This window comes from Phoca vitulina, unplaced genomic scaffold (assembly GCF_004348235.1).
Source record: "Phoca vitulina isolate PV1807 unplaced genomic scaffold, GSC_HSeal_1.0 scaffold1, whole genome shotgun sequence".
In the NCBI taxonomy this organism is placed as follows: Eukaryota; Metazoa; Chordata; class Mammalia; order Carnivora; family Phocidae; genus Phoca; species Phoca vitulina.
In genome coordinates, this window is record NW_022589704.1 from 65,231,482 (window position 1) to 65,253,283 (window position 21,802).

Below are 21,802 nucleotides of genomic sequence, written 5' to 3' on the forward strand. Positions count from 1 at the left end.
TTTGAGCAGGCATTCAAAAGAAGTTAACTAGATTTTATTTTAATAAGAGGCTGAATAATAATTTAAGGAAAGGGAACTAGCAAAAAGCGGTTTTCTACCTTCTGCTTTCTGAAAGTACTTTTGTATAAATATTATTAAAGAGCCTTGCTCAACCGAATGATTTGACAGTATGTTTTAACCTTTAGGTTGCTGGGGTTTCTTTTTCTTGGAGGAGGTTATTTTCTAAAAGGATAAGTGGCTGTTTCCCTCAAAATCTCCTCAATGAAAAATCTCAATCACTAATAGATACTATATATGAATAAAAACAGAGTTATTCTAATTACTTTTGATAAAGTAGATAAGAGGGTAACTCTCTTATTGATGTGTATGAATGAGGTAGGTGATTAATTTATCTTCTCAAAAGATGACACATTCCTAGAACAGCTGACTTAAAAGAACAATGAAGATTTCAATTTAAAGATCTAAAGGACATGTGGTTCATATTAATTCTTAAAATCGCAGTAACTTATTTTAGACAGCTAACCTCAATAAAGCATATGGTTTACCTTATCTGATTTCAGTGTTAACAAGTAGTTTCAGAGCTGACTATTTAACATTTACAGGAATTTTCTGCTCTATAGATGTTAAATTAATATCTATACACACATATATGTGTGTATGTACATACATGTCTACATATGTACATATATATAGTCAGAGTATCATTCTAAAAATGTTTTTTAATAATTAAATAATTGCCTAAAATTATTTCTTCACATTCGAAAATGGATTGTGGATTTCCAAATGAAAAAGCTATTTAGTTATTGGAACTTGATGAAAAAACAATCGATTTCTTATCTCTTTAATAATCTGTCTACGTTGAATTGGTAATTGAAAGCTTGTTGTTTGTTAATCTCAGTTGAAATTTTATGACAAATACATGCAAAGTGCAACAAAGAGCACAGAAGGAAAAGACAGAAGCATCATAAATGAAGACCAGAAAATAAATTTTCTGTATAGACATACAGTACATTTTAATAGTATTTGTAAATAATTCAGTAATCTTAAAAATAGTAAACATATATACCTGCTTAAGCCTTCCATTAATAAGAAATTATTTTCTGGAAACAATTAAAACTTAAAATTTTTGGTGTCAATTGAAATTTTTTAAAAATAATTTTAAGCCAGACTAGGCAAGTGTAGCTAAATAGCCCAGTCCCCTAAATACAATGACCTAACATCGTTCTTTACAGTATTTTTTTGTTGAGTTAACATTGATTTAGAATGTTTTATGACTTAAACAGATGCCTTTTGGTGGGCTTTTCTTAACATTGAAAACTATTCAGATATGTTTTAAATGCCACCATTTTAATGCATTTGTTCCAAAATGCTCATGTTCATTTTTTTCCTCTGCACACAAGAGCTACGCTAAAGCTACAAAACCTTGGGGCATTAAAAGAAAAAGGGAAACAGAGTGCTCATGTATTATAGTGTGCCTCTAGGTTTTTAAAGATATGTACATTCTAGCTAATATCTTTGATGATGTCATCATGTTAATGTACAAGGAAATAAACAAAAGGCAGCCATTTTTCTTTTACTGCATCACCCTCAAAAACAGTGAAATAAAATGGTTGCCAAATGGAAGGAAAGAATCAGCAGAAAATCAAATTACTTCCAAATTCTTGGGAGAGGGAGGGAAGGGGTGTGAAATTGGAAATAAAAACTACATGTATGTGAAGTTTGAATGAATGCATGTAAAGAAATAATTTATAATAAGGAAAATAAATAAATAAATAAATACAAGGAATATAGAAATAGCTAGCAATTAAAACAAATACCAGTAAAATAAAGACTCTCCCATGGAAAGACTATATAAACTATATATATATATATATATATATATATAAAATGTAAAAGCCTATTAAGTCCATTAATATTTTAAAAAAAAAAGTATTTAAAGGAGGACAACGGAGCTAGAAAGATCTAGAAAAGGACAGAATGATCATGAAATAGTAATAATCTTTCCAGGTCTGCTATTGTCTTAAATGACCTTGGTCATTTGGTGAATTATTCTAGCATCTCATGCTTTAGTTTTTAAGTCTGCAAAACAGGAAGAGCAAAGTGTTTGGAAAGCATGTCATGGAAATATATAGCATATTTTTATAGTTCAGTTGTCTAAATTGGCTTTAACCAAGCATTGTCAACTAATATTAATAAAATAAGAAAAGATGATGTAAAATCCTAATGATTGTTTAAAAGAATTTTTAAACACATTATCCTAATAGCAGAGACAAACAGGACTTTTGAAGCAAGAGGTGATTTTATTTTTCTAATACATGCAGAAAAAAAATAGAAATAAACTTAGTAACTAATTTGAAACAACACTCATAAAATTGTCTCAGGATTAAGACAAATTACGAAATATACCCATCTTTCCAATCAAAATTCTGGAACTCTCTGTCAGTGACATGACAAGAGAATTGCAGCAGAGCATCTGATTCTCACATTACACAATGAACAATGGTGCCTCTGCTTATATAACAGTTTCATCAGCCAAGAATTCTTAAAATTTGAAATTAACAGAGAAACACAAGATCACAACTTAAAGGAGCAAATTCTATCCAAGATTAAAAGGATGTTTTAATTTACTTTGTTACACTAAAAACTGTGAATTGAAAGAAGATATTTGTTTCTTACTAATGACTCTTATTAGCTTGTTTTTTCTCTAATGAGAAAGATACATCATAAAATCATTTCATCTGCCCCCCCCCAAAAATAACCAAAGCTTATCAGAAGTAACCCAAAATGTGTGCTATCCAGCTCATCCAGTAATTTGGGCAGAGACATGTTAAATGGATGATCCTTTGAGCATTCTACTGCATGAAGGAAGATGGAGGAGAGTTCCTTATACCATCACCTGTGTTTCCTGGAACTGTATTAATTGGCATATATACCAGCATCTCCTGCTGGATTTACCCTTGATCAGGCAGGATTTTCTTGCTACGTTTCATCCTCCTTTACAACACATTCAGAGAAGTCAATAAGTTGCCCGTGTCAGCCTCAAAATCCAAGACTAATTCAATTCAATTCAACAAACCTTTACTGAGAGGTTACCATGTACCAAGCTCTGAAACAGTTGCTAGGGATATAAAAAATGAAATATACACTGTTCCTAAGAAGATTGTAGTCTCTCTAGCTAATAGATAAATAAATAAATAAATAAATAAATAAATAAATAAATAAAAGAAATAAATTGCTGAGCCTGTTATGGGAGGGTAGTAAAGTATGGACATGTTTTTTTAAAGTTTGAATATTTTATTGACTTAACATGCATTTTATGTACAATTAATACAATTTGTACATTTTCATTGTTTCCTAAAATCAGAAAATCATTATTGTAATTAAAAATCATTTATCAAATACACACACACATATATGATGACTACAAATTCTATGCTATACTTCCCATCAAGAGGTTGAATCTAATTTTACTCACTTTTATTCTAAGCTAGTCTTAATGATTTGCTTAACCAAGAGAGGCTGCAGAATGGATGTTTTGGAAATTCTAAGGCTAGATGCTAAGAAATGTTGCCATTTCCACTTGAAGCTCTTGGAACACTCTCTCCAAGAGCCTTGACTGCCACATAAGAGGATTAACTACCATAAGACTGCCAGGGTGAAGTCGCATATAGGCTTTCTGGTCAACAGTCCCAACTGAGCCCAACATTTTAGCCATTCCTGATGCCTGACACATGTATAAAGTGCTATCTTGGACCCTTGAAACCTACCCGCCCACCAAATGGACACCAAAAAAATGATCCTAGTTGTCACTATGTGGAGAAGAATCACTTAGCTGAGCTTTTCTCAAATTTTTGTCATGTGGAATTCACAAGATATAATCAAATGGTTGCCGTTTTAAGCCACTAAGTATTGTGGCAGTTACTTGGCAATTACTAACTAGAACATATTGACATGTATGACAGAGACAATACAATAAACCTAAAGTACATGAAACTACAATCTGATACACATATTCAATGAAAGCAAGGAATTTCATTCAATAAAATGAATGGGTGTATTAAAAGGAAATACAACTTGGGAGCATGAAAAAAGAGAAGCAAAAACATTCACGGAGTGTTCAAAGCAAAGAAGGACTGAGATATCTGAGAAGATTGTACTGCAGGAACTGGCTTTCTGAACAAATAGGGAAGAAACGGCATAACTAGCCAAGAGAAAAGAATTCCTATCTGCAAAATGGTACTTGGGGAAAAGCCCAGAAACTAACTAACTATGAGAGGGACTCTGAGGAAATTTGGATGACAGGCAAGTGATGGGAGGTTGAAAGAGAAAAGGGAAGTCTAATGATCTTTCTGGGAGTGCTCTGAAGCTTGAGATGAGGAGATTTTTGCAACATTGATGCTGAGAAGTCACCAAGGCATAAGAAAAGTGGTGTGGTCAAAGTGTCAAAGAAAGCAACTCTGACAGCTGGGGAGTGGCTAGACCATGGGGCGCTGAGGCAGCAGCAGGGAGGCTGATGAAGAAGAGATGGGAAGAAATGATGAGCATCTGAACTAAAGGTACCGAGTGAGGAATGAGAAGAAAGGAACTCCTAATGAAGAAAGAAGGAATTTAAAACTGGTTGGATGAGCCAGTCTCTGATCTTTTATAGCTTAAAAGTCAACGGTTCTATGAATCAGTTACCAATTACATATGACAAGTGGAGAACATTAAACTGGTTTTGTTAGACAGATTTAGTAATTTCACAGGTATTTTCATTTCTATTGGCCTCAGTTTGTCAACCTTCAGATATTGTGAAAAATTGTTCCTATCAAATATGGTTAATGTTGTGTTTGGGAGTCTGCAAAAGACTGAAACAATGAGACCTTCCCTAAATAAAGTACGTAGAGGACAGCACTTTTGTTTCTTCCTGTTGTCTGATTCCTAAGTTAGGAAAACACTGTAGGGAAAAGACAAATATGCCCTAGTTCTGTTAAGATAAAAAAACAGGTAGTTTTGGATAATGCAAGCTAAGACAGCACACACACACCATTACCTACCAAAGTAAACAAGCCTGTTGGGAGTTATATCCTTTTGAATCTTCATTCTATCTGGATATTAGGCTACCAAAGTAACAGATGTTAAGTGGCCAGTGAATGGCCACTCAGAATGATGCAGGTTAAATGGTAGGAATAGCTCTATAATTGCTGCTACAGCACATACAATATGTACATAAATCATGGGAACATGGCTATAAAGAAGTCTTTATGCAAAGTGACCCAGAGAAGAAAGTATCCAGATTTCCCCCCTACCCTTCAGTCTCTTTATCACCTCAAAGGCATTAAAAACAGCATTTATCAAGAGAAAAGAGTAAATGAAGCAAACCTCCTCCCTGAGAACACAAAGAATACATTATTTCTTAGTAACCATCAAAGTTAATTACAATGATTTCTTCTTATGCTGAATTAGATGTCTAACCTGGGACAAAAAATATGGAGTCAAACAGCATATACAAAAATCAAATGTGAACTGAACAGGTAAAAAAAGAAAAAAGAATAATTTAATAGGACTGGTGGCTTTTCCTTGTCAATGGGAAGGTTGCACCATAACTAAAAGGGCTGCTTTTGAGGTAAGGCACACAAAAAAGTTTCCTATATTTTATTTCACCCATAGAATTGGCTGATAGACTGAATCTACTTTGATTTGTATAATAGAGTCATACAGAAACAGCTTTGGCATATTATTTACCTGAGTTCATTTGTTCATTTGTTCATTCATTCATTCATTCATACATTTTTTTCATTTCACATTCACTGAGTACTATATGCTCAGAACCTGGTTCAGTGCTCTGATAGTTTAAAGAGATGAATAAGTCACAGTCTACAAACTAAGTGGCTCTCCATCTAGAGGTAGAAACAGATATAAAAAGTTATAGCATAATGGGATAAGTTCTATAATTGAAGAATATGTAAGAACCTCAAGACAGGAGTGAATAATACTATATAAAAATAGTTAAAAGTTATCAAGCACTTACTAAGACCAAAATGCTTTACTGTATATGTATTAATTAACTCATATGACCATTGCAAAAGCCTATGAAATAACTACTTTTACCATCTCTACTTCTTGGATGAGACAATTGAGGCCCAGACTGGTTAAGTGACTTGCCAATGCAACAATCAGTGTCCAGACCCAGGCAGTATGGCTTAGTGCAGTATGGCTCTACTGGGAGCATGTAACCTAAGGCAGTCATGGTGGTCTTCACAGAAGGGGTGACATGGGAAATAAATCTGAAGGATGAATAGAAGTTCTTTTGTGGAAAAGGAGAAGTATATTCTAGGCAGAAGGGCTGGAATATATAGATTCTGAAGCATGACTAATATACGTATGAAGAAAACTAAAAATTTCACTGTGAGAATGATAAGGTTATTTGATCTTCATGGGATTGTGCATTTGGGATGCTGGGATGTTTGGAACTCACCTTGGCATCAGTTTGTACTCACAGGGGGTGTTTAAGTGGCTTGCTTGTGATTTATTAGGTAACTCTGGAGAATGAATTGGAGAGAGGGCCTAGAAGAATGGAGACCAAATGAGAACTGTTGAAATATCCCAGAAAACAGTTACAAAGCTCTGAATGAAGACAGTGGCCCCCCTGGGAACTGAGAGGAAAACATATTGAGAAAGTAAATCAACAGATATTTAGGCTGGAAGTGAGGGAGAACCCTGAATCCAGGAATTTTAATTTGGGAGACAGCATGGATAAGGACACCACTACCCTTGGTTAGAAATACCAAAGAAGCTTAGATGTGAAGCCATTCAGTAGTAGAAGGTCTACCATGCACCAGGCAAGAGTATAAAGTTTTAAGGATACAAAGATGCCATTTTGGCCCCTGCGTGCTCAGTGCCTGCCAGAGGAGCTCACAGACAAAACCTATTACCCAAATACACAATTCCCTCCATCACAGATAACTTGTGAGAGTACAGAATTTCTCTCAGTGGCCTGATTAAAGGTTAAAAAAGAACAAAGAGTGACTTTTCCACAATAAAACTTCAAGTCTGGAATACAACCAATTGAACTTAATTATGGTGGTGTTATATATATATATATATATGTATGTATATATATATAACTATATAAAAGTGTTCTGCGCAGTTTAAAATCATGATCCAGATCACAAAATCCACCTCCATGCTTTCTATTAATCATACAACATGAAGAAATACAAGAAATAAATTAGATTTCTCCTTTAGGCAAATGTTTTAATGAGCTTAATCCTGTGGCTTGCTATTAATGCTAGTGACTGGCTTCTTTGAAATGAGGCATGCATTTTCTTTCTTGTTCATATAGTCAGCTTCCTATTTAGTATTCATTATTCATGTCTATTTTTATCAAAGAGCACGATTACATGAAACCATGATCCAAGCATGTTTGGCTCTAATTTTTATCTGTGGAGGGAAGAAAATTATACACCCTTACTATACTGGAATATGATTGTTATGTACGTATGTGATCATAGTATATACGTGTCCCTTCATATTAGAAGATGGTGCTACTTAATTTGGGTGGTCAGGCTAAAGGACAGATATTCTTTTCACACCTGTTTTAGTTTAGAATATCAACATGCCATTGAAAAAAAAAGCCATCTGTCCTGTAAATAAACTAGTAAAAACAAGTTTTGATCATAGTCTCAAGAAACTCTAGATATTCTAAGAATTTCTTAGGTCAATAGCAAACCGTGTAGGATTAAGAATAAAGTGAAGTGTAGACACATTTTATTTGAATATTATGATCCATGATAACTAGTTGACAGCCATGGATACTGCAGCAATTGCTACTCTTTGGAGGCCAGAGCATGACTGGGATCTTTGCCTCTTTAATTACTGATAGTTATCTATGGAACATGCAATTATGATGGCTGAGAAAAAAATTGAGCATCATATTGCTACTGTTTTCCAGCCACTCATGGTGAGGTGACTTTAACCTTGTCTATATATGTTTGCTACATTGTATTTATATAGTGTTTCTCTGACCTGGGAAGCTGATGAGGACATTATTCCACTTGCAACTTAACTCTAATTTACTATGTTCTGCGGCCACTACGGAGCCAGGTAGCTGCAACAGATTTATGGTTTAATGGACTACAGAAAGAATAAGGCTTTTAAAGACAAAGATATTTCAAGATAGCACACTTAGAATAATTAAACCTTGAAATCATCTAAATATACTTAATATAGGTTTATTAATGTGGCGGAATTTGAGACAGCCATTAAAATCAGAATCATTGTGCCTATTTAAAAACAATAAAAATGTGTACAAAATTAGTGAAAAAATTTACCAGAAATACTAACAAATACTGTTATGATTAAGATGTATGGAAAAAGACTGGAGAAGAACTAAAGGTCTTAAGGGAGTATATGTGACTATGAAGCAATATACACACTTTGATCTCAATATTTTAAATATGTGTAAGCATAAAATAATTGGAAAAATAGAATCAAAATCATAAAACTAGTTATCTCTTGGATGTTAGGTAATAGGTGATTTTGATTTTTGATTTTGGCTTTTTAAATATTTCACAAGTGTTCTTTTTTCTGTTACTAATAATGCAATGTAAAATTTAATATTAGACTTGTTTTGTTGAATGTAATTATGCTAGAATTAGTTTAATAATAAGAAAAGCATTTCAAAATAAGAATATTGTTCAAATGATTTCAGCTGCTGTACGTTTAAGCTTTTAGATATCAGGGAAATTGAACTCCGTCTCCATATTCTACCCTCGGGTCGGATGTGGCGCTTGATGCCATCCCGTCTATGAGGCTCCCTTAAGACATGATTGCTTTTGATTGATGAACAGATATCTTTCCAACGCTTTTTTTGAGCAACGACACACTGTGTTGTTTTTTCTAAATTCACTGTGAGGCACTGCAAAGAGGTTCACATATCTACTCCCACCCTCTGTTTAAGTGGCAATGGACCCAAAGGTGTGATTGCAGGTGGCACAATGAGGTGTCAGTGAGTAACCTTACTTCTGACCCAGTTGCTGAGCTCTACATTGTGGTGAATTATTTTACTTACCTGGAGGAAAGAGATTATATTATAACAAAACTAGTAAGGGCACTAGAAGAACCTGATACATATTTAAAATGGAGAAAGAGCTTGAGAATTAAAAAAAAAAAAATCTGTAGCTGGGCATTATGTTGTTCCAGTAGAAATTTAACAACAGAAAAAGTGGAAGGCCTGGAATGAAATGCTGAATTGGGAAAATATTAGTGTCTTCCTACTAAGTCTTCCTTAGGCTTGGAGAGTGCCTGCAATGCAAAAGTCCAGCAACTGAACTCTTGCTTTCTTGCTCTCCCAGAGAGACGTGATGCTGAGACATCTAAAACTAAACACACTGTCAGTGAATCTGGGTACAGTTATTATTATTATTTTTTTAAGGTTTTTATTTATTTATTTGACAGAGAGAAAGACAGCGAGAGAGGGAACACAAGCAGGGGGAGTGGGAGAGGGAGAAGCAGGCTTCCCACTGAGCAGTGAGCCTGATGTGGGGCTCGATCCCAGAACCCTGGGATCACAACCCGAGCCAAAGGCAGACGCTCAACAACTGAGCTACCCAGGCACCCCTATTATTATTATTTTTTAAAGATTTTATTTATTTATTTGACAGAGAGACACAGCAAGAGAGGGAACATGAGCAGGAGGAGTGGGGGGGGGGGGGGGGGGGGGGGGCGGGGGAGGGGAAAGCAGGCTTCCCGTAAAGCAGGGAGCCCAATGTGGGGCTCGATCCCAGGATCCTGGGAATCATGACCTCAACCGAAGGCAGACGCTTAACGACTGAGCCACCCAGGCACCCCTGGGTACAGTTATTAATTGTATATTGGCAAGAACCAACCATAATAGAGTCTGAGAGTGTTGTCCAGGCAACAATGTGAAGGGCAACTTTTAATCTGTATTAACCAATGAATCTTTGGCTATAAATGAGAGAGTTTGGAATAGAAGCCCATTCGCAGTCCACAGCACAGTATTCATTGTAAGATGGACTCTGATTTCTTACACTCTCTTCCTCCCTTCATCAGGTGAACTGAGTCCCTCTTAAAGACTCAGCTCAAAAGTGCCATCCTAAAGCCTATCTCCATATCCTTTGCGCATGGGGGAAAAGGAGGCCACTCCTTTCTCTCTCTTCCATGTTTATTAGTCTACTATAATTTTTATAACATCATACTGTATTAATGTGTTTGCATTCTAGAAAGACACCAATAAACTGGGATCTCAAGGCTCTGTCATCTTCATATTTATATCCTTAGAGCCTTTCACATTAGAGATGCTCAGAGCTGTTGAACAAGTTCTTGTGAATGTGTTTTTAGAATATAAAGTGTATACAAGCCTTTAGAAAGCTGTCTTTAGAATGTCTGATAATGTTTGTAACATGCAGGCTGTTATTCAGAGGACAGAATTATTGTTTAACACTTGTTTCCAGTTTGTGTTTTTGGAGCTTGTCTAAATTAAAAAAAAAAAAAATGATGAGAAGCTGGAGATCTTGCACAACCTTCCTCCCCCATACCCCCCACAACAGTTAGGAAAATTGGATCAGACAGGATATCTTGCAATTTAACTCCTCTTATAGCCATTCCACAGCTGGTAACACATATTCAGCTTTGTTAAAAATTTCTCCTACTGATAAAACTTCTTGAGCCTTTTTCTCAAATATCAATCATCATTACTATTCCTCTTGCCAATAATTTTCCTCCCTTCCCTTCTTTTCCTTCAAATACAGAAAAGTTGTGCTTCACACTTACTTTGCACACACTTATTTACCCAACACAGTCTCTTTGAAGTCATAGGTAGATTTCTTTTAGAATACAGATGCATGCACAGCAAGAGGTATTAAGGCTTTGCTAATGAGCCTTCGCAAACATTTTCATATTTTGGATCAACACCTCTGCCAATATGTAAGACATTTTAAGAATACTATTTCTGTCCACAGAGGCTTCTGTCAATTCATGACATGTGTTATATAAAGCTATATAAGGTAGACTAAAATGTCCATGTGTAATATTACATATAGAAGAACTTTTCATTTGTATTCATGCAGCATTAATTTCACTGGACCTCAATAGTCATTAACATAAGAAATACTTGTTCAGACATTGATTGATAATGAGAAGCCCCTCTCCCCCATCAAACCTACAACAGATGGACCAGAAAGAAAAAGGGTTTACAAAGTAGAAATTCCTTCCTAAGTTTTTGTCTATCACAACTGTCTATTCTTTCCTCTTCAGGCAAGGGACATACTGTGCTGTGGAAAATAGTAAGATTTCAATTTAGTTATAGAGAATTTCACAGAGACAAAAGAGATTTTAATGTGGCCTATACTGAACCAATTTTATAAACATTGGCATTAAATTTGTAGAAGAGAGAGTAAATGTAATTTTATAATATTTGCAGAGAAAATAAAATCCAAATGAGCAGTCCATTTTTGGATTCAGTGACTATATTGCCAAAATTGAAATGACTTTTTGTGGAATATCAAGAACACAGAACAAACAGAAGAATTATTACTGAATTGGAAAAGTAAGAAATTATTCTTGGAGAGGAAGAAAAAAGATCTCAACCACTGTCTCTTTATAAGTCCAAGTTCATATGGCCTTTTAGGGGCTTTGTGCTGCCTAGCTTGAATTTGTTCAACCTTTTTAAGGACTTGAATTTTCTCCTGAGATGTTTTAAACGGTTTTTTTCATCATTAAGTCACCATGCGCAAGCAGGAAGATCACTTGTAACTTTATCCGCTTTACCGACAGGAAAAGTAAGGCATAAATATTTCAAGTGGCCATTTTCTTAGCTTAGAGAAATGCTTTTTTCACTCAAGTACTCTGGCTTTTTATTATTTAACTGCAGGAATATATTTGACAAGTGGTAGTCCTTAGTAACTAATATAGAGAATTAAAGTATCTCCTTTATATGTTAGATGAATGGATAGTGTTTAAAGAGATGTTTCTTGGACTTAAACACACTGTACCAAAGTGGACAGCTAAATATAAAAATAATAGCATTTTTTGGTCTCTTGAATGCTTAAGCTTCAGTGAACCAAACCACCTCATGAACACTAGTGAAACAAATTGTTTAGAGATTAAAGACAGATCACTCAAAAACTAGATCTACAAGCCAAGTCCATAAAGGGACAACATCTGGTTCACCATATGGACCTGCATTTCATAACTGATCGAGTAGTTCACCAAATTATACATAAATATTTTGAGCTTTGCTTTTAGATAGTACTTTGTCACCTGATTACTGTATTGCTTTTCTTACTGTGAAAAACAGAATGATTTGAGCAACTGAAGCTCAGTTTGGTAGCAAATGCTGTAATATGGCAGTCAGACTTCCGGTGGTTTGGTGGACGCTCAGAGGAGATGGGAAAGCTGTGGAGCAGTCAGAATCATTCATCAAGAACCCCGAGGGAAAAGATAGCATACACCTTGGGTTGGCTCTAGAGTAACATGACAGAAGAGGATACAGGAAAATAGATAAGCATTGTTCGCAGATGATTATGAAAAGTGTGGCGGAGGGGAGTGCTAACAAAGAGTTGTAACTATCTGGTACTCTTACTATTCAGGACCATGGGCCATTTTCAAAATGGCTTTACAGAAGTCACTGAACAATGTCGTCTGCCTCTAGAAGGAGTACATCTAAACTATTTAAATCTGATATTCCCATTCAAAAAATATTTTTAGGAAAAAAATTCCATTCCCTCCACCATTTAACAAGGGGGATATTTCCCAGGTAAAATAATAAAAGGATTGGTGAGCTTCCCAACTATAACCTTTAGTCCTTGGATTAAGGATAAATAAAAAATGGTCCATTCATTTTTTTAAAAGTATGACATACAGAGTAATTCCATAATACAGGACAAATAGGACAGTATAAAAATGACTTAAAAACACAAATTTAATATTTTTCCTATTAGTTCTTACAGATCTCTTAATTTAGTTATATTCCCTTAAATTCTAATATGTCAAAGCTAAATGGTGGCAATAGAACCTGATTTTTCTCATTAGTACAACTATTAGTTCTATTATATATCCCTTTTCTTTACTCATGGATGACTCTGGGACACCTTCCAAAGAATAGTCTGCTAATAAATTATGTTTAGTTCATTTTTTTTTTTTTTTAGAAGTCAGCTTTCCAACATTTATCTTGGTCTAGTGCATTTAAATATTCTTCAGTTAGAAAGTTTAAAATAAGATATTTAGTAAAAAGCATGCACAACTGATGACTGTATCCTGTTTTTCCTAGCCTTTATTTATGAGGAGTTTAATACCATTTAGAACAAGTTATTTTAGTGGTACACCTCTATCAGTAGAAATCAACAGCTGACAGACTATATTTTTATTGCTGTTTTCTCTCACCTTCACAGACCAAACACTGCTTTTCTCTGGTACCAGAGTGATTTATTGAAGAAAGTGGCAAAGAAACAAAATTTGCTTATGTTGAAAATAATGCAATCAGAAAGAAGAAACTAACACTCCTTATATTCCAATTCCCATATGAATTAACGAGGAACGTATTTTGCTTTCTTTTTCTTTACACATTTTTTTTTCATTCTCTCTCTTAACAGCTTCTGACACATTGCTTTCCTGTAAGTTGGTGCTATACTATAGATAAGTTAGTCTGTAGATCAGAGGCTGTGGTATGGGAATATGAAAATGTGCTTGTTACTATTAGGTTGCACGCATAGATACATTCTCTGTCTTTGAGCGGTACGATGCTGTCATCAGTCACTTTGGAGCGTTCCTTTCAGCAATCTATGCCTTACTAGAAGATTAATGATAAGGATGATCATGGCAAGATGAATAGCATTATAGGTCATCACATGTATAACTCCCTTTGGAGATGCAAAGATTTATTGAAGGGACTAAAGAACATTAGATAACTGAGTGCTTGAAAAATTAATCTTTCCATTCTCAATGGATGAATAGGAAAAATCACTGAGACTTTCACATACATGCTGTTATCTTTTTAATTTGATGTTTATTAATTTATTAAGTTGTAACTGACATATAACATTGTATAAGTTTAAGGTGTACAATGGCGTTGGTTTGATACATTTATCTTTTGCAATATGATTACCACTGTCATGCTGTTACTTTTTAAGTAAACAAGAGCGATCTGGTGATTTGGGTAATTGGGGTGAATATATGTATATTCATGTGAACATATATGTATGTGTGTGTGTGTGCGTATATTTAGGTCATAATAAAACTAAACTCAAGCTGGTCATCTGGACTGTTCTTGTGTTTTCAGATAACTCTTCATTAGCAAATTTAAGTACTTCTCAGGTAGGCTGGCAATATATTTGTATGAGCAGGTGTGAGACTGTGAATTGTGAATGAGTAGTGTATAGCTAAGGGTGTTAAAATTCAAACTCTTAAAACTCAGCATGCTGGCTAAATAAAATAACTAGGGGTTGCCATATATTGTACTCTGTAATAATTTCCCCCCTTAACTTTTTCAAGTCTCCTATGGTTCCTTTTTTGTTTTTTTTTTTACATTGCTAGTAGCTCCATAAATACTAGTTTTAGTCTCAAAATCCCTTAGTGATATATGGAACTATTCAGGCTGAAAATAAAGGGGAAAACAGGCCAATTTGAATAAGAATATTAACTCTCTGACTATATTGCCTCCATTTAGCTAACTGGAAATTAACTAAAGAAGCCATCTTCCATGCTCTTCACACCTCTAAACATAACATCAAACTTTAATAAATGTGGGCCCAGATAGTAAGAGAATTAAATGCAAGGCCCTAAGGGTGGAGGTTTCTAGGAATGCGCTTATAATAGAGTTTCACCTGGGATTCAATTAAATATTTAGTGAGAGTGGCTGAAAGGAAAGCACTGTGCTGAACGCTGTGGGGGAGACAGATGAACACGACACAGTTTTTGTCCTCCAGAATGTCATGGTCGATGGCAGCCAACACATTTAACTTAAGAGTGTGGGAGTGGATGTGGTGCGGGGCTCCCTCCTCTTTCTCCTCTAGCTACAAACCTGTTTGTATTCGCACAGTCCTCTCACCCTTTCCCCACTTCATAGGATCAGGTATCCTTTTTCCTGTTTGAGTCCAATACCACTCTGTGTGCCTTGATCCCATCTTCCTTTCTTGTCTTGGAAATTCTACTATAAATCAATAGTCAACAAGTCTTCTCTGTAATAGACCAGATAGTAAATATTCTAGGCTTTTGCAAGACATATGGAGGCTGTCACAACTATTCAACTCTGTTGCTGTAATGCGAAAGCAGCTGTAGACAATATGTAAACACACGGATGTGTCCATGTTCCAATAAAACTTTCTATACGGACACCAAAATTTGATTTTCATAAAATTGCTATGTGCTGTGAAATGTTCTTATTTTTGTTTTTTTCAACCACTTAAGAGCCCTTCTTTGAGGGCCATATAAGAAGAGGTAGTGGCCGAATTTGGCCCTCAGCCTTAGTTTGCTGACCTCTGCTATATAAGTTTGCCATTCCTCTTTTCTATTTTCTTCCTTGTAGCCTATAATCGAAGGAATATTAAAAATATTTAACAGGTACTCTGAGCATTGACTAATGACTCTGGGTTCTGACCATTCAGAATAGATAAACCAGCCAACCAGATCTGGTACCAGCCTTAAAAACTAGTGGGTAGAGGCACCTGGGTGGTGCAGTGGGTTAAGCGTCCAACTCTTGGTTTTAGCTCAGGTCGTGATCTCAGCCTCGTGAGATCGAGCCCCACATTGGGCTCCATGCTCAGTACAGAGTCTGCTTGAATTCTCTCTCCTTCTCCCTCTGTCCCTCCCTGCTCCCCATGTGCTCTCTCTCTCTCTCAAATAAATAAATTTTTAAGGAAAAAAAATTAGTGGGTAATCTTAGTGTAAACATCAGCCCAGATCATAGGTTTCTTATCTCATTCAGAGAACAAAATGAAACTCTTCTTCCACTGCCATCTTGATATTGCCCCCTTCTCTCCTCTTTATAGCCAGTATTTTTGAAAATTATTCTAATTTAAAATCTCTCAATCCATTCTTTGATAAGGTATGTGCTCCCACCATTTCTTTAAAACTGACCTTTCCAGAAGAAACTTTTCCCTTTTCCCCTTTTGAAAATATTCTACTTCTGTCACTTGCATTAAATTCCCCTAGTTATCTTCCACCTCTCTGACTTTTGATTCTTGACTGCCATGGCAGCTCCCCGTCATCCAACTCTCTTTCCTGCAACCCTTCCCAAGTGGTATTCCCTAGCATTCCCAGCCCACTGTTTCCTGTACCCTGTTCTTGCCTTGCCAGCCTAATCTATTCTCAAGGTTTGATTTTTCACTTTTATGCAGGTGACCTTCATGTCTGTGTCTCCGATCTTGACATCTCACTAGATAGTCAAACTCATTTCACCACTTGGATTTCCCTGAGGCATCTCAAAGTCAGTGTGTCCAACAATGAACCTGTAGTATTACCACCAGACATCTCTCTCTTACATCCTGTGGTCTTAGTCCAGTGACACCACCCCTGCTGCTGAAGTGAAGAAACTTGGAATCATCCTCAGTGCTTTCTTGCTGTCACTTCTAGTTCTACTTAATTAGGTACTAAGAATAACTGGCTTGCCTTCCAAATGTTTCTTTCTTCTGCCTCTTCAGCAGCATCCCTACTGCTGCTGTCCTAAGCCAGCACTTCTTTGCTGAACTGGACTATTGCACTAGTCTAGTTTCTGGTCTCACCCCTTCACACTACCACTGGGTGGGCAATCTAAAACAAATGTAATCAAGAAACTCCCCTAATGAACTCCTGAGTGACTCACTGTCACAATACTTAGCATGGCACCAAGTCTCTTCACCACTTGGACTCTGCTTCCTGCCTCTGTCTTATCTTCTATCCAATCCTCTATGTGTGTGTGTGTGTGTGTGTGTGTGTGTGTGTGTGTGTGAATTATTATTATCCCCCAGGAATAGAGACGGAACATAAAATGCAACTATATACCTCGTGTCTTTGTACATGCTATTCCTATCACCTAGAATATTTCTTTTCTTCATCTAGCTAATGCCTACTTATCTATTAAGATTCCACCTCTGAATTTGTAAGAGCCTTTCTTCATTGTTTCCATTTGATTTACCAAATTGTATTGAAGATACAACTTCTCTCTTCTGTAACTGTCTCAGCTTCATCATTATTGAGTAAACAAGGTAGGTTCATCATTGCCTCTCCAGCTCCTCCTCCGGTACCTAGTAATCAGGCCGAAGTGAAGAACTTGGCAAGCCAAGCATACTTGCTCTCTGGTTTTGAGCTTATACTTTCTAAGCCTCATCTTTAAAATGGAAACTAAATTCACTCTTGAAAAAATACTAAACATATACTATGTTCCAGGCATTCTTCTAGACACAAATTTTTTTTTTCACCTTCTAGGAACATTCATTCTAGTGAAAGTAGGTGACAAAAGAGACAAAATAAGTAGGTAAAAAGAAAACAACTAAATAAATTACACTGTATGTTATATAGTGGTAAGTACACAAGGGATGGGGAGTAAAGTGAAACATAGGAAGTGGTTAGCAAATTTTAAATACAGTGATTACAGAGGGCCTCACTCAGTGATATTTGAGCAAAGACCTGAAGGAAACAAGGAAATGAGCCATGAGAATAGCTAAAATGAAGAAAATTCCGGAAAGAAATAGTAACAGCAAAGGCTCTGGCATGTTTCAGGAATAACATGGGAGCAAAATGTTGGAGAACAGTAAGCAAGGGAGGGAGGAAGAGGAGACAAGATCAGGGATTTGGGCAAGGTGGTTAGGGAGTAAGAAGAGCAAGAGACAGTGCTATCATTTGTAGCCCATTCAAAGGACTTTGATTTTTATTCCATGTGAAATAAATAGTCACTGGAAGGTCTTGAGCAAAGGAATGAATGATCTGGTTAAGGTTAAAGATGATTCTGGCTGCAGTGTTGAAAATACACTGTAGCAGGGCAAGGGTTGAAAGAAGGACAAGTTAGGAGGCTGTTACTGTAATCTGGATGAAGGATGATGGTGGCTTGGATCAGGTGAAGATGGTCAAACATGATTTATTCTGAATATATTTTAGAGTAGAGTCAAAAGGATTTGCTGGATGTTGAGTGAGAGAAAAGAGAGGAGACAACTTGATTCCAAGGATCCTCATTTGTGCAGTTTCAAGGAGGGTGTTAGCACTTCGTGCTGGGAAAGCCTGCAAAAGTTTCCCAAAGGATGGGTAAGAACAGGAGTTCAGGTTCAGCCAAATTAACTTTGAGATGTCTATTATCTGTTGAGGTGGAGAAGTCAAATAGGTAGCTCTATCTATATCTATCTATCTATCTATCTATCTATCTATCTATCTATCTATCTAAGCTGAAGTTCACGGAAGGATTTTAAGATAAAGGTACAAATTTTCCATTGAACAAATATTTAAAGCCTCTAGACTGTAAACAGAGAAGAGAGGCAGTCTGAGGACTGAGGCTTGTGCACTCCAATATGTAGTGACTGGGGAAATGAGGAAGAACCAGTAAAGGAAACTGAGAAGAGGCAGCAAAACTGGTAAGAAGAAACCAGGAAAGTGTGGTTTCCTGCCAACAAAGTAAAGAAGGTTTAAAAAAAGTTGGGGCGGGGGGGACAACGTGCCGGAGTGATCACTTCTCTCAAAAGCTACTGATGGATCAAGTAAGTGGAAGACTGAGAATTTGCAATTAGATTTAGAAACATGGAGGGCAATGTGACCTTGACAAGAGGTTTTGATAAAGTGGTAGGGCAATGCCTGACCAGAGTGTGTAAACAGCTCCTTCAAGGAGTTTTGCTGAGTGAGTGGACAGAAATGGGGCAGTAGGTAGAAGGTAATGTGGGAGAAAAGATACTTTTCACTTTTAAAGAAAAAAGTATACTCAGATGCTGATAGAGATGATATGGTAGATATATTGATAACATATATAGCAGAGAGGGTTATCTACTGGAGAAATACCTTTGAGTAAGCAACAACGAATGAGAGCTAGTACACGAGTTGATATCTAGTCTTGAATAGAAACATAAACAGTTCATCCATAATGACAAATAGAAGGTAGATATATGGGTAGGCGGGGAGAGAACCTATGAAAGTTCTCTTCTGCTTCTATCTTTTCAGTGAAATAGGAAACAAGACCATAAGCTGATCTTGAAGATGGTGGGGAAGGTGTTAAAGTTTTGTTGTAAGAAGAGAGAATCTAGATAGGAAGGAACTGGGTGGACCTGGAAAATAAGATAGGATTAGTGACTACAGACAAGGCTCAGTTGAAATTAGTAGTTATTAATTTAAATATTTTAATAAATAGTTGCACATATTTTTCCAGGCATGTTTGGCTAGAAATAGGTATGAAATAGGCAGAGTGTGAACCTGAGCTGGGGTCATGCCAGCAAGAGAGGTAGGCAAAGGGAGTTGAGGGTAAATTTAAGAAAGTGATTACAATGATGGGCCATGGAATCTCATTTATTTCAGGAAGAAAGGAAGGCATGAATGGAAAAGTGGTGAGATCAATGCATGGTAGGTCCTAATGGGGCTGAAGAATTGTAAGAATCAGATTACTAGAGGGAAGGAGCTAGAAAGATAGGAATTAGTGGTTGAAGAATGGGCTTTTTGAGATCGAGATCATAGAAGGATTGCAGTTATTGGTTATAAAAAGTTGTATGGTTTGCACAGAGAAGGAAAGTAAAAGATAACACTATTGGAGAAGGTAGTCGTAAAGCTACTACTGGATATCATCTACATGGATTTTCATATAATCCAAGAATTATGAAGGCATGATGTTAGAGAGAGTAACAGTGAGATAAATGCTATAATATTCAGGGAAGGAAGGAGTGATATGGGGCCTGTAAATAACTCTATAGGAAGATAATGATAGTTTGTACCTTTCAGGTTGCTGCAGATGAAAGGAGATATGAACATAAAGTGATGAAGAGAGTAACCAGTACATGGTGAGCTCAATAAATACCAGCTTTTATTATCCTACCTTGTCCATAGCTGACAACTATGTTGCCAACACCAAAGCATGACTCACCTTAATACTGACAGGATGAGCTCTGTGTTGCAACTGACCTTTGGTTTTCTATCCAGATTACTGATCAGGATGGCTGCAGTGGTCTGTAGTAGGGGTGGGCTTCAGAGCACCAAGAAGTGCAAATCCTCTGATGAGACTATTTGAGTATATAATCTTATATTAACAAGGAATTCCATATAATTATGATTTACCTATTTACAGACAAACTAATAGCTTTTTCCTCTCTTCATTAAATTTTCCTTGAGCAACACTGCCCAACATGCTTATAAATGAAAGATGTGGGGCAAGGGGAGTGATCAGAGATTTTATATGAGACACTGGCTTTCCCAGTAAAGTGAATTTTCCATACTTTGGAGGACAGTATTCTTTATAAAGTCTTCCGAAACCAAGGATATAGGCTCTCTTACTGATTTAGCATCATGTCATGAGAATTAATAGGCTAGACTCTTCATTGGAAATAAACATGATTGCTTTTTCACACTTTTCATATTTATTTAATTTCTGTGGCTGTTCCAATACTCTTAAAGATTTCCCTCTATGTATCTGGTCATTTAAAGACAGGTTGATGTTATAGCTTACACTTGTACGGGGTTCTGAGCTATTCTTTTTGGAATTATCCACATATTCCTGTTTTGCTACCAGATCCAGAGTGATAACCCAGTATTTTATGACATAGTCATAGTTTATAAATCAGCACTTTAGTAAGCATAACTTTTACTTTGTTACAAAGTGCTACCAGTTAGATTTCTCTGGAAATACAACTTTGTTCTGCTCCCAGCTTTCTATTTGAACAATGAACAGCTAGAATTAGAAAGAAATAGTTATTATCAAGATCTGCAGGGGCTTTTGAAATGGACTTCTGCCATTGCTGGATACACAAGAGAGTTTTTAATGTGTAATTTCCATCTCCTCTTGTGACTTAGCACTTAGGGACAACAGAAAAAGAGAAAGATGAGGGACAGACAGCCAGACAGCAGGAGTTCCCACTACTCTCTTGGGTATTGGAGGAGACTAAAAGATTTGGGGGGAAATAGACAAGGCACTATGGAAATAAGGTGTGAAGGATACTTCATTTTCTCTTGGTAGGATCTTTCAAAATGTCTGTTTAAATATTCTTTTATGGAGTTCGTATTGGGTGGGAACAACACGTAATAGTATATCCTCGGGCTCTGAGGGGAGATGAACTGACTAGGGGTATTAGATTGATCTAGCAAGTGTGAAACAAGAGCTTTACCACTCCGTGTGGGAAAGACCTTGGGATTATGTTTAAAGCTCAGGCAGATCTGGACTCAGAGAGTGGTAGCACAGGAAGGAAGTGTAAAAGCTGTTTAGCTCTGAAAACAAATGATAGAAAATGGTAAGAGAAGGTAGACCTGAAGGAGTGACTTTAGAGGTAAAGCGAAACAATTCTTCAGGAGGTGAGGTAGAAAAAGCAAGATTACATGATAAAAGGAAAAGTGCAGAAAAACTGTGTTTGAGGAAAAGCTGACCTCTGCTGTTTTATCAAACAATTGTTCTTGTCAGAGCCCTGAACACAGTACAGAACTGATGAAAAAACATTATTTACCTACAGAGTGATGGTGACCTCCCAAGACAGCCAGCCAGTGACAAGTGCTGGAAACAGAGGGAGAAAGTAGGACAGGTAGGAATGGGAAAGATTCAGAATACATTGGGCCAGATTTCTCCAGTGGAAATGTAGCTACATTAATCTAAATATAGAAATGTAAAAGAATTTGTGTCTTGACAATGATCTAGAAAACAAAGATGGATGAATCTTCA

At 36.4% G+C, this 21,802-nt stretch overlaps 1 protein-coding gene across 3 annotated transcripts in view; it reads right to left on the reverse strand.

The window, feature by feature from the left end:
• Positions 1-21,802, reverse strand: part of CSRNP3 (cysteine and serine rich nuclear protein 3) — a 188,874-nt gene that overhangs the window by 85,618 nt on the left and 81,454 nt on the right. The window lies entirely within an intron of this gene.